The following is a 13,777-nucleotide window of genomic DNA, read 5'->3' on the forward strand; positions in this document are numbered from 1 at the left end:
AACCTCTGCCAGCAAAAACGGAACTCCATTTTCCCTGGGAGAGGCACCGTGGACTGGTCCCTCACTGTTACCAGGGTGGCCCCGCAGGCCAGATCTAAGCACCCCATGGGCCAGATCCGGCCCGCGGACCTTGGCTATGACACCTTGGTCTATTATCTCAGTTTGGTTACCCAGGTCAAACACAAGTATCCTAAAAGCTTAACTCCCAATCGAACCTGTGTCAAAATTGGACTGGAAGGGAAAGGTTTCCATTCTATCTTAAAAGATCAGGAAAGGGTAATTTTACTATTCAAATATTCAGTTTATTTATTTTATTTATTTATTTATTTTCAATTTATATACCGCCCTTCTCCCTGAGGACTCAGGGCAGTGCACAGCCAGAATTAAAAACATGAAACACAAATATTAAAAACAATTAAAATCTATATAAATTTGGCCCAAAATTTAAAAAACCACAAACCAATTAAACATTTAAAAATTTTAAAAAATGTCTTCCTAAGCCAGCCCGGCTTGCTGGAAAAAGTGAGTTTTAAGGGCACGGCGGAAGGCACTGAGGTATTGGATTCTCCTTATCTCTGGGGGCAGCTGATTCCAGAGGGTGGGAGCCCCCACAGAGAAGGCTCTCCCCCTGGGGGTCACCAACCTCCATTGTTTGGCTGATGGCACCCTGAGGAGGCCCTCTCTGTGGGAGCGCACGGGTCACTGGGAGGTCATCGGTAGCAGCAGGCGGTCTCGAAGATAGCTAGGCCCTATGCCATGGAGCGCTTTAAAGGTGATAACCAACACCTTGAAGCGCACCCGGAAGACCACCGGGAGCCAGTGCAGCTCGCGCAGGAGCGGTGTTACATGGGAGCGCCATGCTGCTCCCATCACTACCCGCGCTGCTGCGTTCTGGACCAGCTGGAGCCTCCGGGTGCCCCTCAAGGGGAGCCCCATGTAGAGAGCATTGCAGTAGTCAAGGCGAGAGGTGACGAGGGCATGAGTGACTGTGCACAGGGAATCCCGATCAAGAAAGGGCCACAATTGGCGAATCAGGCGAACCTGATAAAAGGTCCCCCTGGTTACAGCCGTCAGATGTTCCTCCAAGGACAGCTGCATATCCAGGAGGACTCCCAGATTGCGAGCCCTTTCTGTGGGGGCCATGGACTCGCCCCCAATAGTCAGTGATGGAGTCAACTGTCTATATCGGGATGCCGGGAGCCACAGCCACTCAGTCTTGGAAGGGTTGAGCTTGAGCCTGTTCCTCCCCATCCAGATCCGCACAGCCTCCAGGCACTGAGACATCACTTCAAGGGCATCGTTGGGGTGGCCTGGGGTGGAGATGTACAGCTGGGTCTCATCAGCGTACTGATGGTATCTCACCCCGAAGCCACGGATGATCTCGCCCAGCGGCTTCACATAAATGTTGAACAGAAGGGGCGAGAGGACCGATCCCTGCGGCAATCCACAGACGAGAGGCCTCGAGGTCGACCTCTGCCCCCCTGCCAACACAAACTGCGACCGGTCGGAGAGAAAGGAGGAGAACCACCGCAATACGGTGCCTCCCACCCCCAACTCTTCCAGCCAGAGGCAGTTTGACTCACAGAGTGTCTTTTAGCCTTTGAATGTATTGCTTTCTCTCTCTTGACAAATTTCATGAACTGCATTAATTGCAATATTCTTGCTCTTCCCTTCTTCTCAACCCATTGACTTTTCCTTCATAGATTTGTTTTGTATAAGCTGACCTTCATTTCAGTTGTCTCCAAATGACCAAACCACCTAAAAGTCCTTCTTTTCGGTTGAGTATTCAATTCACATCCATTCATCAGTGACTTATCCCTTTTCTTGGCCAGCTTGCTTATCAGCAGAACCAAAGGCAATTTTGTTCCAGTCACATTAACGTTATTCTTTGCAAGTTAGCCTCTCTGATCCATCTAGTGAACCAACATTCTCTCGCCCATATCCCATCAATTATATCGGCACATTCTGGATACACAATGTATTGCTACACAATCTTCATTTTTTATTTCTAATTCATGAAAACAGAATACGTATTTTTCAAGCAGCACACAGCAATTAAAAAGATCCTATAAAAATAGATATTTACTAGTATGAACTTTTGAATATTATCCATTCTGCAAAGACTCCAAACGATTTACAGTAGTATAATATACTAAATATGAAAACAAAACCAGCCCCTACTGTTAAATAAAACTATCTTCTAAACCAGGGGTGACAAACTCAATTTCATTGAGGGCTGCATCAGGATTGTGTTTGACCTCGGGGTGGGGGGGCGTGGCTAGGATGGGCATGGCCAGCTTGACGTCACTTGTGTCAGGGACGCTTGTGGTGGCCCGAGCACTCACGCCCCCCCCCAAGCTCTGTTTTTGCTGGCAGAGGCCGGTCCTTCGCTGTTTCCAGGGCAGCCCCCCGGGCCAGATCTAAGCACCCTTGCGAGTTAGATCTGGACCCTGGGCCTTGAGTTTAACACCCCTGATCTAAACTAAGAACCAGAGCCAACAATAAAAATATCCCCAAATTAAAAGATAGTTCTACTGTACCTCTAATGCTCAGGAGCCTATCAAAATAGTTTTTAACAGAGTGGATAAAAATCAATGATTTTTTTAAAAAAATCAAAAAAATCAGATTTTTTTTATTTAAATCAGATTTTTTTTTATTTAAATCGGATTTTTTTGATTTTTATCAAATTTATTTTAATAAAAAACTTTTGGGGTAAAAATCTATCATAAGATAGTTTTCTATTTAAGATACATAAATAATTTAGTTTATTCAGCATGAAATGGAGCTTAGTTATGTAGCAGGAGGCTGTCTATTCTGCAACACTGGGACTATCGGTGAGTCAACAGTGGGTCAAAGGAGTAGCAGAGATGACAGTTGCTCTTTAAAAATTATGATTTAAATAGAGTTGATTTAAGTCAAGCCTTTTTACTAGTGATTTAAATCATGATTTAAATCACAATTTAAATCAACTCGATTTAAATCAAATCCACCCTGGTTTTTAATAGTTAATAGTTCCTATCAAAATAGTTTTCAAATCTTGCGAAAAAGACAGCACAGTAAGGATCAGATAAGGATCAAATAAGGAATCAGCTATTTTATGTTAGTCCATAATGCCAGCAACTGGCTGGTAAGTCATCTGTATCATTTCAAAGGAAAACTCATCAGATAAACTTAATTATCAGAAATTTCAAATGAAGAAATATAGTGAATAATGTATTTTGCTTTTGGGGTGAAAAAGATACTTAAAAATCAACAAAGAGAGAGAGGTGGCATCTGACAGGATACCTGTTTTATAGGAGGTGCGGGAGATGACAGAATTGCTTGGAATTGGATCCATTTTCTCTTTTCTAAAAATCATTCACCATTTGCAAGACACAAGAGGCGTCTTAATACTCTCACACATTGTTGTGTTTAATTTTGAATAAAGTTATGTTTTGTACTAAGAAACCTTCCTCTTCCCACCTTTTTTTTGGAGGGGGAGGGGGGAACAGTGTGAGTTTAAGATGAAGATCACTTTTAGGAATCAGCAAACTTAGTCCTTGAGCAAACGTTATCAGGTGAATTGTACCGAAAACGAATTAATTTCCATTCTAGTCCATATAATCACACTCCTTTCAGAACCCCTGATTCATTTTCTATTTCTAAATAGTGCAGAATGTTTGCTAGCACAGGGTATCAACATCCTGTCTGTGATTTTAGAGGGCAGATTTAAAAATAAAAAAACCTTATGCAACACGTGGATTCAATATCACTTTTTTTTCCGCCCGCTGTACCTTTCCAAGGGAGTCACTCAAAAAGTCAGGCCAATGACTCAGATTTCGCTGCTTTCTTGAGGAGCAAAGATTCCAAGGTAACCTGAGGGGTTAGCTATATTTTCTTCGCTAGCTATCAAAATGGCACGAATTGTTGTTTTCTACCTTAGATACAGAGATGGATAAAAAAGAAACTGAAAGCTCCGGGTAAAAAAGTTAAACTATATGAAGGTAAAGAAGAATTTGTGGATATGCCAGTTATTCTATTTCTTCGAGGAAGACAACATGGAAGGCATGTCCTGTTGAACTCAAGACCAAACTATCATTTAATAACTTGTAAAACTTCATCGGCTCCTACTTGATGAGGAAACGGCAAACATGAACATGTTGTTTTCTTATTTCATTTTTATTGTTTTGCTACTAATTTACTGAACTCAAAGTGCTTGTTCGATTTTAAAATACTCAACAGCTTTGGATCAATAACTCCCATAGACATTCACTCACTAATTAGTCCATAGCTCAAAGGTTCATTTTCTAGGCCCTCCTGCATTTTAAATACATATATTATTATAGAAGTCAAATTATAGAAGTCCTTTCCATACACAAACACACACTCTCTCTCACACACACGACATCCATTATGTTCTTGGTTGCAGTTCAACGTCTGTTACTCAGAAACCTCCTCAAATTTGCTTTCATCAGCTTATTTACAGCTTATTATTGTATGGGTATACTGTGTATATACGTACAATGACAATAAAGTTATTAATTAATTAATAATTATCCATCATTATCAATAACACTATATTTTTAATTTTTTGGGAACTTCTTTGTTTATTCAATTTCTCTAGCCAGCCAACTCACCCAAGTGACTCTAGGCAGCTTACAATTCTAAAATTCTAAAACCATTTAAAAGACATCAATAAAAGACAGCAATAAAAAATACCCGCAAAATAAATAAGTATAAATAGCTGCTAATAGTTTATATCATAAACGATTTGGAAGATAGCATGCAAAGGCATGATAAGGAAATAAAAAACAATTCATTTCTAATTAGGTACTGGAAAAAATATATCTCCATTTACTCTTTATAAAGTTTTTTTTTTTTAACAGAGGAGACGCGAAAACAGCGTCAGTTCCCCGGAAAACACTTGATACTTTTCCCAGATCGAGTTCCTGGATGTGTCAAGAGGAAGGATAACAGTAACCAGATTGACAAATAGAGGTGAACCATTTTGTGAAAACTAAGGAACATACCAGAAACAAATTCTGGCCAGATCTAAATTCATTTTGATTTAAGATTAATGCAATCTATTAACTACTAGTGGTTCTACTATACCTACTACGTTTTTGCTGCGTCACTAGAATTCTATTTGCTTTTCAGCTGTAACTGGAAATAAAAATCCTACGAATTACAAGAAAGTGGGGGAATTCACACCATACCATTTTTATATTACATTTATTGTTTTTTTGGGGGGGGCTTTTACTATCTATTCTGATGACTCCATATTGAACATGGGGGGCATATAAATAATAGAAATAAATAAACTTTTCCATTCTACACACTGTTTTGGTATCTTGGCCTCCATGACTAACCACCATAAAACAACCATAGAGATTCTGTGACATGATGGAAAAGAGGCAGTGGTTCAACCAGTGTAACAACTGGTTCTCTGACTGCGCTTTCGCACCGCAAAACAGGCACTCCGCGCATGCGCATTCTGTTTGAAAACAGCTCCAAAACTTACCTTCTACTGCAGCCCCGGTGAGTAAAACAGCTGAGGAGCGGCAATCCGCTCTACCATGCCTATCAGCTGGGCTTCAAACAAAGGAAATATAGGTTGATATAGCGCAGGGGCGGGCGGGCAGCCCAACTGATCATCGGAACGAACTGATTCACTCTCAGCTGACCGTCGGAACTACCTGTTGTGACCCAGGCCCAAGTAGGTATTATCAAACGCAATCAGTTCTAAACAAACAGACTTTATTAGAACAGCTGAGAATTAACTCATTCTCAGCGTAGTCCAAACTAATTCAAAACAAATTCTTCATAACACAATTGTTCAGCCTTATCACCAGCCTTGGTCTACTGTGGCAAACTGTCAAAGGCTTTTCTTGGCAAAAGTTCAGAAGCAGAAGACGCCGACAGAAAGACAAGAAACAAATCTATCCACGGTTGTTTTCTGACAAAGAGCCCAAGAGCCACTGCTGGTCTTTTAAGCCTTCTGGGAGGGGCCAATCATCTCTTGGCTTTACTCCTGAGTCGTCCTTTTTGCTTTAGCTGCTCTTGCCTTCTGGCAGCTCTTCTCATACGTGCACTAGGAGCAGGCTCCTCCTGTTCCTGTGCCTCTCTGCTGTCAGCCTCTGGAGGCTCCGGAGTCCACACATCACTCCCCGATGGCCCTGGCCCCATCTCTGCCTCCGACGCAGAGCCCTCATCCAGGCCTTCCCCAGCCTCCAGTACTGGCCCATGCTCTTCCTCAGCCTCCTCACTGTCTGACTCCACTGCCAGCTCCGCAGGCTGCTGGCGGACCACAACACTACCAGTTCACTTGAACCGGTCCTAACCGGCTAAATCCCACCCCTGAAAAGAGGGCATGGTGTGTGTATGTGTGTGTGTGCATATATATAGATAGATACACACACACACATATATACACATACATACATATCTAGATATAATAAAGAAACATGATTTTATTCAACTTGAAACAACATCACTCCAAAACGGAAATACTAGATGAGCAAATAAGCAACACAAAAACCAAAAAGAAAGTGGCAGGACTTCTGGCAGATTAAATCAGATTTCACTAACTTTGATCTCTTCTAAGAAAGACTAATTCCAAAGAGCTCCCTTAGAAACAATCATTTCCTAATTCCATTGCTTTAATTTAACACAGTTATAAAACAAAGTATTATTCACCGAAAAGAGTTTGTCCTAACTTGTTACCAAAGCTATTATCCTGGATTTGTTCTGGTATTCAACAGGGAAATTAGTAAATCAATGCAATAATGTGTTCACTACAGTGGCAGTTGTGTAGTCTAATTCAACCTCATTAGAATTGTTTGTATTGGTGATTCTCAATACAAATTGAATGGGACAAAATGGGTAAACATAGCTATTCTGCCTATTTTTGATGTGTATCGTCTATTACTTAGATTTACTGATATCTTCTCAGTTAATCAGGTAGCGCTTCCAAACACAGCTATAAGCCATTGAATAAAGCAAAAAATATGTGTCCCCTACTTCTAACAAGTTAGCATTCAGGCTACTTGTTGTGATCCCTGACTCCTGAGCCTGTCCTAACAGAGGAAGAGGACTCAGAAGGTGATGGGGAGGAACTGACAAGGCCTCCCTCTCCAGGACCCTCCTCTCTGGCAATGCCTCAGGTTCCATCCGAAGGCCAGGAGGAACAGCCCGGGATTGCCAGGAGGAAGGCATATCGGAGCACCAATTGATAGGGAGTGAGGATGATGAATCCTGGCTTGATCCCAGGCAGCGTCGGAGGGAGAAGCGTGCGCAGCAACGGAAGAGGTGTGGGAGGGCCAGAGATTGAGCTGAGTCACGGAGCCAAGCCCCACCAGGAATAAAAGTGGGTAGGATTGCTCTTCAGGCTTTGTGACGGACAAAGTTAAACCTTGAAAGTCACATCGTGATCTCTGAAATTCGGCTTGGATATTGGTGATTCAGTTTAACGAAGATTCCTCGAGCCCAACGTTTCCGAACTGATTGTTTGCTTTATAGTAATAGTATAACACTCGAGTGTATAACTTAAGAAAAAACCATAACTTTCCAAAAATAAATGTTCCTGGCACAGGCAGGAACTTTAAAGTGTCTCAATTTTTCTTAAATTTAAATTGATTCTTCATTAGGAGTCTGAATCCAACATCAGAAACTCCTACGCTGCTAGTAAATAACGAAAACTTAAAGGTGTTATTGGATACTGAAAACACCGCAGCTTAAATAAACAAAGCAGCTTCCAAGTGTTACAAAGTAGCTCAATTAAAACTGTAACTTCCACATGAAACTGAAAGTTACTTTAGTAACTATATAGCCGCTGCTGAAAAACACCTCGGCTAATTTAAAGAAACAGCGTCCGAACCACAGCGGATCGCTGCTGACAGATCGGCAAGGCGGCTAGCAGCCCCTTAGCGCCGTAATTTAAACTCAGAAAAAAATTCACTTCAGTATAAATAGCTAAAATGATCAGACAGCTTCCGAACCTCAGCGGATCGCTGCAGACAGATCGGCAAGGCGGCTAGCAGCCCCTTAGCGCCGCAATTTAAACTCAGAAAAAAAATTCACTTCAGTATAAATAGCTAAAATAATCATACAGCTTCTGAACCTCAGCGGATCGTTGCTGATTAAACGGCAAGGCGGCTAGCAGCCCCTTAACGCCGCAATTTAAATAGCGATCTTTCTCTAATGATTTATAATAATGATAATAATAAATAATGAATTATATAGATTATCTGTAGAACAAAAAGCACTCTAGACCTGTTGAGTCAACTGAGTGAAAAAGACTGAGCATGCGCAGAAGGAGGGGGCGGAACCATACTGCAGAGGGAGATAAATATTTGACAAGCACTCAGTAGAACAAATCGAAGGAGTGAAGGTTCCCATAACTGAGGAATGTCGGCACAACGATGCATGAAAATTAACAATTCTATTTAATTCTTTAATATAATATGCCATTCATATTTCATTCTGTCCCTCGTTTTGCATCCTTTTCTTTAATGAGTCCATTCCACCATTTCTCTGATATTAATGTAACTCTTGTCCTGCAGCGACTTGACCATGGCGAGGTGACTGCAGCAAGTTGGCCGTGGCGAATTCTCATAGACCCTTTAAAGGGGGTCCGTGGTGAAGAAAAGGTTCAGAACCACTGATTTATTTAGCACAATTCTTTTTTTTTTTTTTAATGATCATTGAATTTAAGGCTGGAAATTTAAATTGTTTGTATCCCATTGGGTGAATATCTTCCTTAAAAATATATTCTTTCTTAAGGCAAAATATGGCTGGGACAAAAACTATATAAAATAGGGAGCTATATTCCCAGCTATTTTATAAGAATCTCGAACGTTTCTATAAAAGTGAATTGATTCCTGGGTTAGTTCATGTATCAAATTCATCCAAGCATCTGTTTATGATTAATCAATTCCTTCAGAAAAGACACTCCCCGCACAGGGACGCTTCATGGGGAAAGTTTCAATGAAGTTTTAACTGCAAGATTTAGAACTTTTTAAAAAATGCAAAAAATATTGTAAGAGGGTGGATAAAACTTTGGTTTTAAAAAGTTAGAAATGAACAAATCCAGATAAATTTGAAATAAGATTTTGGAATTAACTGCAAAGAATTCTTCCACTGAGAATATGCTGTAATTCTCCTTTTAAAAAAAACTTAATAAGAAAAGATTTTATTGGACACTAGATGGAACTAAAGGTTACAATTAAAGGAAGAGAATGCTTCACAATTACAGAATGTAGTAAAATAAGAGAAAGGATATTTTTGAACAGTGGACTCAGAAGTTAATTTTAATAGCATCTGCCTGTATGGATAGACTGTGTCTAAAAGATATAGAAGAGGAACAAATTCTACATGGTAAGATCAAGATTGAGTTGAAAGTAATTTAAAAATTATAAGCTACAAAAATAATGCCTTACACTGAACATACCAAAGGAATCAGTTGATATTTTAATAATTAAAAAGGATATGTAGATAACAAAACAAGGCAATCACCTAACTTTCTTATGTTGGTTTTAAAAAAGACACATAAGCTTTGAAGAATCTTGTGAGAAGGGACAAATTAAAAAGGAAAACAAATCAGGTACTAGGACGTTAATTTTAAGATTGAAAACTTAAGATCAAGATCGTGAAATGTAAAATGAAGGAATATAAAGATGGTTTATTTGATCTCTTAATAGACTTTTGGTGACATCAGTGTTGAAATGCAAATATAAATTTGTTTATAGATAAGACATGGTATATATGAAGAAGACATCATTTGCTGTATTTTAAAAGAAGATGATATTACTAAATGTGTTGATACTTAAGGGGGAAGTCATTTTTTATATATTTCTTTTCTTTTTCTGTACTATCTTCCTATTTTTCTTTCTTTGCTTTTCTTCTCTTCTGCCTTTTCCTACTCTTTTTAATCTTCTATCTTTTTCTTTACAGCTTGCATTAGCTTTTACTGTTATAATTATAACCTTTAATAAAAAATTACCATAAAAAAGTAAAACAAGTTTGAGTAAACAGCAATAGCAATGTAAAGATTAGAAAACTGTTCAAGAGAAATACACTACCTGCTACAGAAAGTTAAATGCATAGGACTTAACAATATGCTATTTTGTATACATGCCAAGGTTTGCTAAGCACCGAAAGTGCAAATGACATGGATACTGGCATTAGCCATAACTTAATGGGAAGCTATAAACTAGCAGCCATAAAGTGATAATCTTGTCCTGGATTATTTTAAGCCACGCTCCATGATTCTTCCTTTGTGGCAGGTGCTTTCCAATAAGGCATAAGCATTTGAGAGAAACAGGAAAAAGGATACCACTAAATTACCAGATCTCTCAAAAATTCACACTTGGTGACCTTATGAAAGAGGGAGGGGGGGATTTTACCATAACTATGATTATATGCATACAGAAAAATACACAAATATGACTGCACAGGTACAAAACAGTGGTGGGTTTCAAAAAATTTTACTACCGGTTCTGTGGGCATGGCTTGATGGGCATGGCATGGCTTGGTGTCCGTGGCAGGGGAAAAATACTGCAAAATCCCCATTTCCTCCTGATCAACTGGGACTCGGGAGGCAGAGAATAGATGGGGGCGGGGCCAGTGAGAGGTGATATTTGCCGGTTCTCCGAACTACTCAAACTTTCCGCTACCGGTTCTCCAGAACTGATCAGAACCTGCTGAAACCCACCTCTGGTACAAACACAATTTACTTCATGCTGTCAGCAGTTCTATATAAACCATGATAATACTACATATATCCAGGGGTGGGTTCTAAATTTTTTTTACTACCGGTTCTGTGGGCGTGGCTTATTTTGTGGGTGTGGCTTGGAGGTCATGTGACTAGGTGGGCGTGGCTAGCTGGTCAGAATCATTTCTGGAAGGTCCTCGCACTTACGACCAGTCCTCGCACTTACGACCCAACTCATTTGTTTGCTTTTAACACTGATCAGCTGTAGGACGGCCCTTTGAAGCCCCGCGGCAAGAGTTTAAACAGTTTTTTTCCCTCTAGTCATCAGCTGGGACTCAGGAGGCAGCAATAGATTGGGGGTGGGACCAAATAAAAAGTAAGAATAACGTGGGGGGTGGGGGGGTGGGAGGGCGGGGGGGAGAACCGGTTCGGTGATGTCATATCGTCACCGCTACCGGCTCGGCCAAACCGGACCGAACCGGGAGGAACCCACCACTGCATATATCCATGGGAATTCTATATAACTCCAGGAAGGTGTGAAGAACAGATGCAGGATTTGGGTTTGACTAGTCTAAAGAAAAGAAGAACATAACAGCAGTATTCCAGTATTTGAGGAGCTGCCACGAAGAAGACGGGGTAAAAGTATTCTCCAAAGCACCAGAGGGCAGGACAAGAAATAATGGCTGGAAACTAATCAAAGAGAGAAGCAACGTGGAATTAAGGAGAAACTTCCTAACAGTGAGGACAATTAGCCAGCGGATAGCTTGTCTCCAGAAATTGTGGGAGCTCCATCATGGAGGTTTTTAAGAAGAGACTAGACAGTCACTTATCTGAAATAGTATAGGTTCTCCTGCTTGAGCAGGGAGCTGGACTAGAAGACCTCCAAGGTCCCAGCTCTATTCTATTTTTTGTATTGCAGGAGTCAAAACCTGGCCAATTGGGGCTAATCATATTTAATAGAATTCTTTATTGGCCAAGTGTGATTAGACACACAAGGAATTTGTCTTTGATGCATATGTTCTCGGTGTACATAAAAAGACAAGATACATTTTAATATTATATATTAAATGAATATTATTTATCAAATTTATAAATTATCAAATGCAAACACTAGGAAATTATTGTCTGTTATGATTGCTTCAAGATATGAAAATATATGGTTCAAGATATGAATAGATAGATAGATAGATAGATAGATAGATAGATAGATAGATAGATAGATAGATAGATAGATAGATTGAAAACGTTCTAATATGCATGGTCATGTCAATCCCTGTAAGAGCTTGATGGCAACCTTGGCTTGCCAGCTAGCAGATTCTAGCGAAAGAGAAAATTTCTTCTGCGAATGATTAATGACAGCAACTGGAAATGACTGCAGTGCCAAATACAGGAAATACGAGCAAGGAAACAATATGTTTTTAGCTTCACTGGGTTTCCTCTATACTAATGAAAGACACAAGGCCGGAGCAAGATCTGAACTGAGATCTTAATAAAGCATTATTTTCAACTGCTCCTCAACTACAATGCTTGTAAAACTAAAAGTGGGGAGGAGGAGCAAAACCACCTGCTTGTGACTGCATGCTTAGTGTGACCTGGGTACCACAGATAAAAAAATACGCCCATTTGTTCCATCTGATCCTAACTATCATCCAAGTCGGGAGTGTCAAACTCAAGGCCTGGGGGGCCGGATCCGGCCTGCAGAGTGCTTAGATATGGCCAGTGGTGGGATTCAACCGGTTCGCGCCACTTCGGCCAAACCGGTTGTTAATTGCTGGCCGGCCTCACACACACACACCCCTTTCAGAAGTCTTCACGCACCCCGTTTTGGCTCCCAGGTAAGTGCAGGGAGGCCTACTAGGCCCAAAACAGGGCACGGGGGGCGGGGGGAACGACAGCACCCCCCCCGCAGCCAATTTTTGCTCCTGGGGGGTGCAGGAGGCCGAGTGCTACCTGTCACAACCCCTGGCCATGCCTATCATGGCCAAGCCACCCAGCCAGTCATTAGGGCAGGGAACCAGTTGATAAATTATTTGAATCCCACTATTGGATATGGCTTATGGGGCCATCCTAGAAACAGCAAAGGACAGGCCCGTGGTGCCGCAGCCCTCCCGAGCTCGGTTTTCGCTGGCAGAGGGCTGCAGGAGGCATCGCGGCCGAAAACGGAGCTCAGGATTCCTTTTTCACTGGCAGAGTGCTTGGGCCACCACAGGCGCCCCCGACACGAGTGATGTCAAGCTGGCCATGGCCACCCTGGCCACGCCAACTCTGGCCCCCCAAGGTCAAGCTAACCCTGATGCGGCCCTCAATGAAATCGAGCTTGACACCCCTGGCCCAAGTTCTACCATAGCACCAAGGTAAATCTTTTGTTTATTCCCAAAGGATTTTCCTAATATAGCAAACCATTTAAAAAAAACACACACACACACAAATTATTACTAAAGAAAAATAAATCCTGAAAATTTAAATTAGGCTATATGACAAAGAAACTCAGACTCTTGGATTTCCTGGACATTTTGTATTTTGGTGCCTCAAACATCTCATGAAATTTATACAGATGTTCATTTAGGTACAATTTTCTTCTATGAGGTAGCCCGGAAAGAATAAACTGCATGAAACCGACTAACCGACAAGATGGCATTATTTGGTAAGGCTCTCCCATAAATAATTGAGAAATCCTATACCAGTAGTCCTCCAACTTATGACCACAGCCGAGCCCAAAATTTCCAGTGCTAAGCAAGAACAGTTGTTAAGTGAGTTTTGCTCCATTTTATGACCTGTCTTGCCACATTGTTAAGTGAATCCCTGCAGTTGTTAAATTATAGTCACACAGTTGTGAAGTGACTCTGGATTCCCCATTGTCTATGCTTGTCAGAAGGCCCCCAAAGTTGATCACATGACCTCGGGACACTGCAACCTTCGTGTGAGCCAATTGCCAGGTGTGCAAATTTTGATCATGTGAGTGCAGGGATGCGGCAACGGTCATAACTTTGAAGGATGACTAAATGCATAGTTGTATGTCGACACTACCTATACACTTTATTTGCTACGTCTGGAGTATAAAATAGGAGATTATGAGAAGTAACTTTA

General features: G+C 41.1%; 1 protein-coding gene across 1 annotated transcript in view; it reads right to left on the reverse strand.

The window, feature by feature from the left end:
- STIM2 (stromal interaction molecule 2) overlaps positions 1-13,777 on the reverse strand; it is a 117,998-nt gene that overhangs the window by 60,792 nt on the left and 43,429 nt on the right.

The sequence above is a fragment of the Pituophis catenifer genome, unplaced genomic scaffold, assembly GCF_029215685.1.
Source record: "Pituophis catenifer annectens isolate HBS135680 unplaced genomic scaffold, rPitCat1.0.hap2 SCAF_8, whole genome shotgun sequence".
Classification (NCBI taxonomy): Eukaryota; Metazoa; Chordata; class Lepidosauria; order Squamata; family Colubridae; genus Pituophis; species Pituophis catenifer.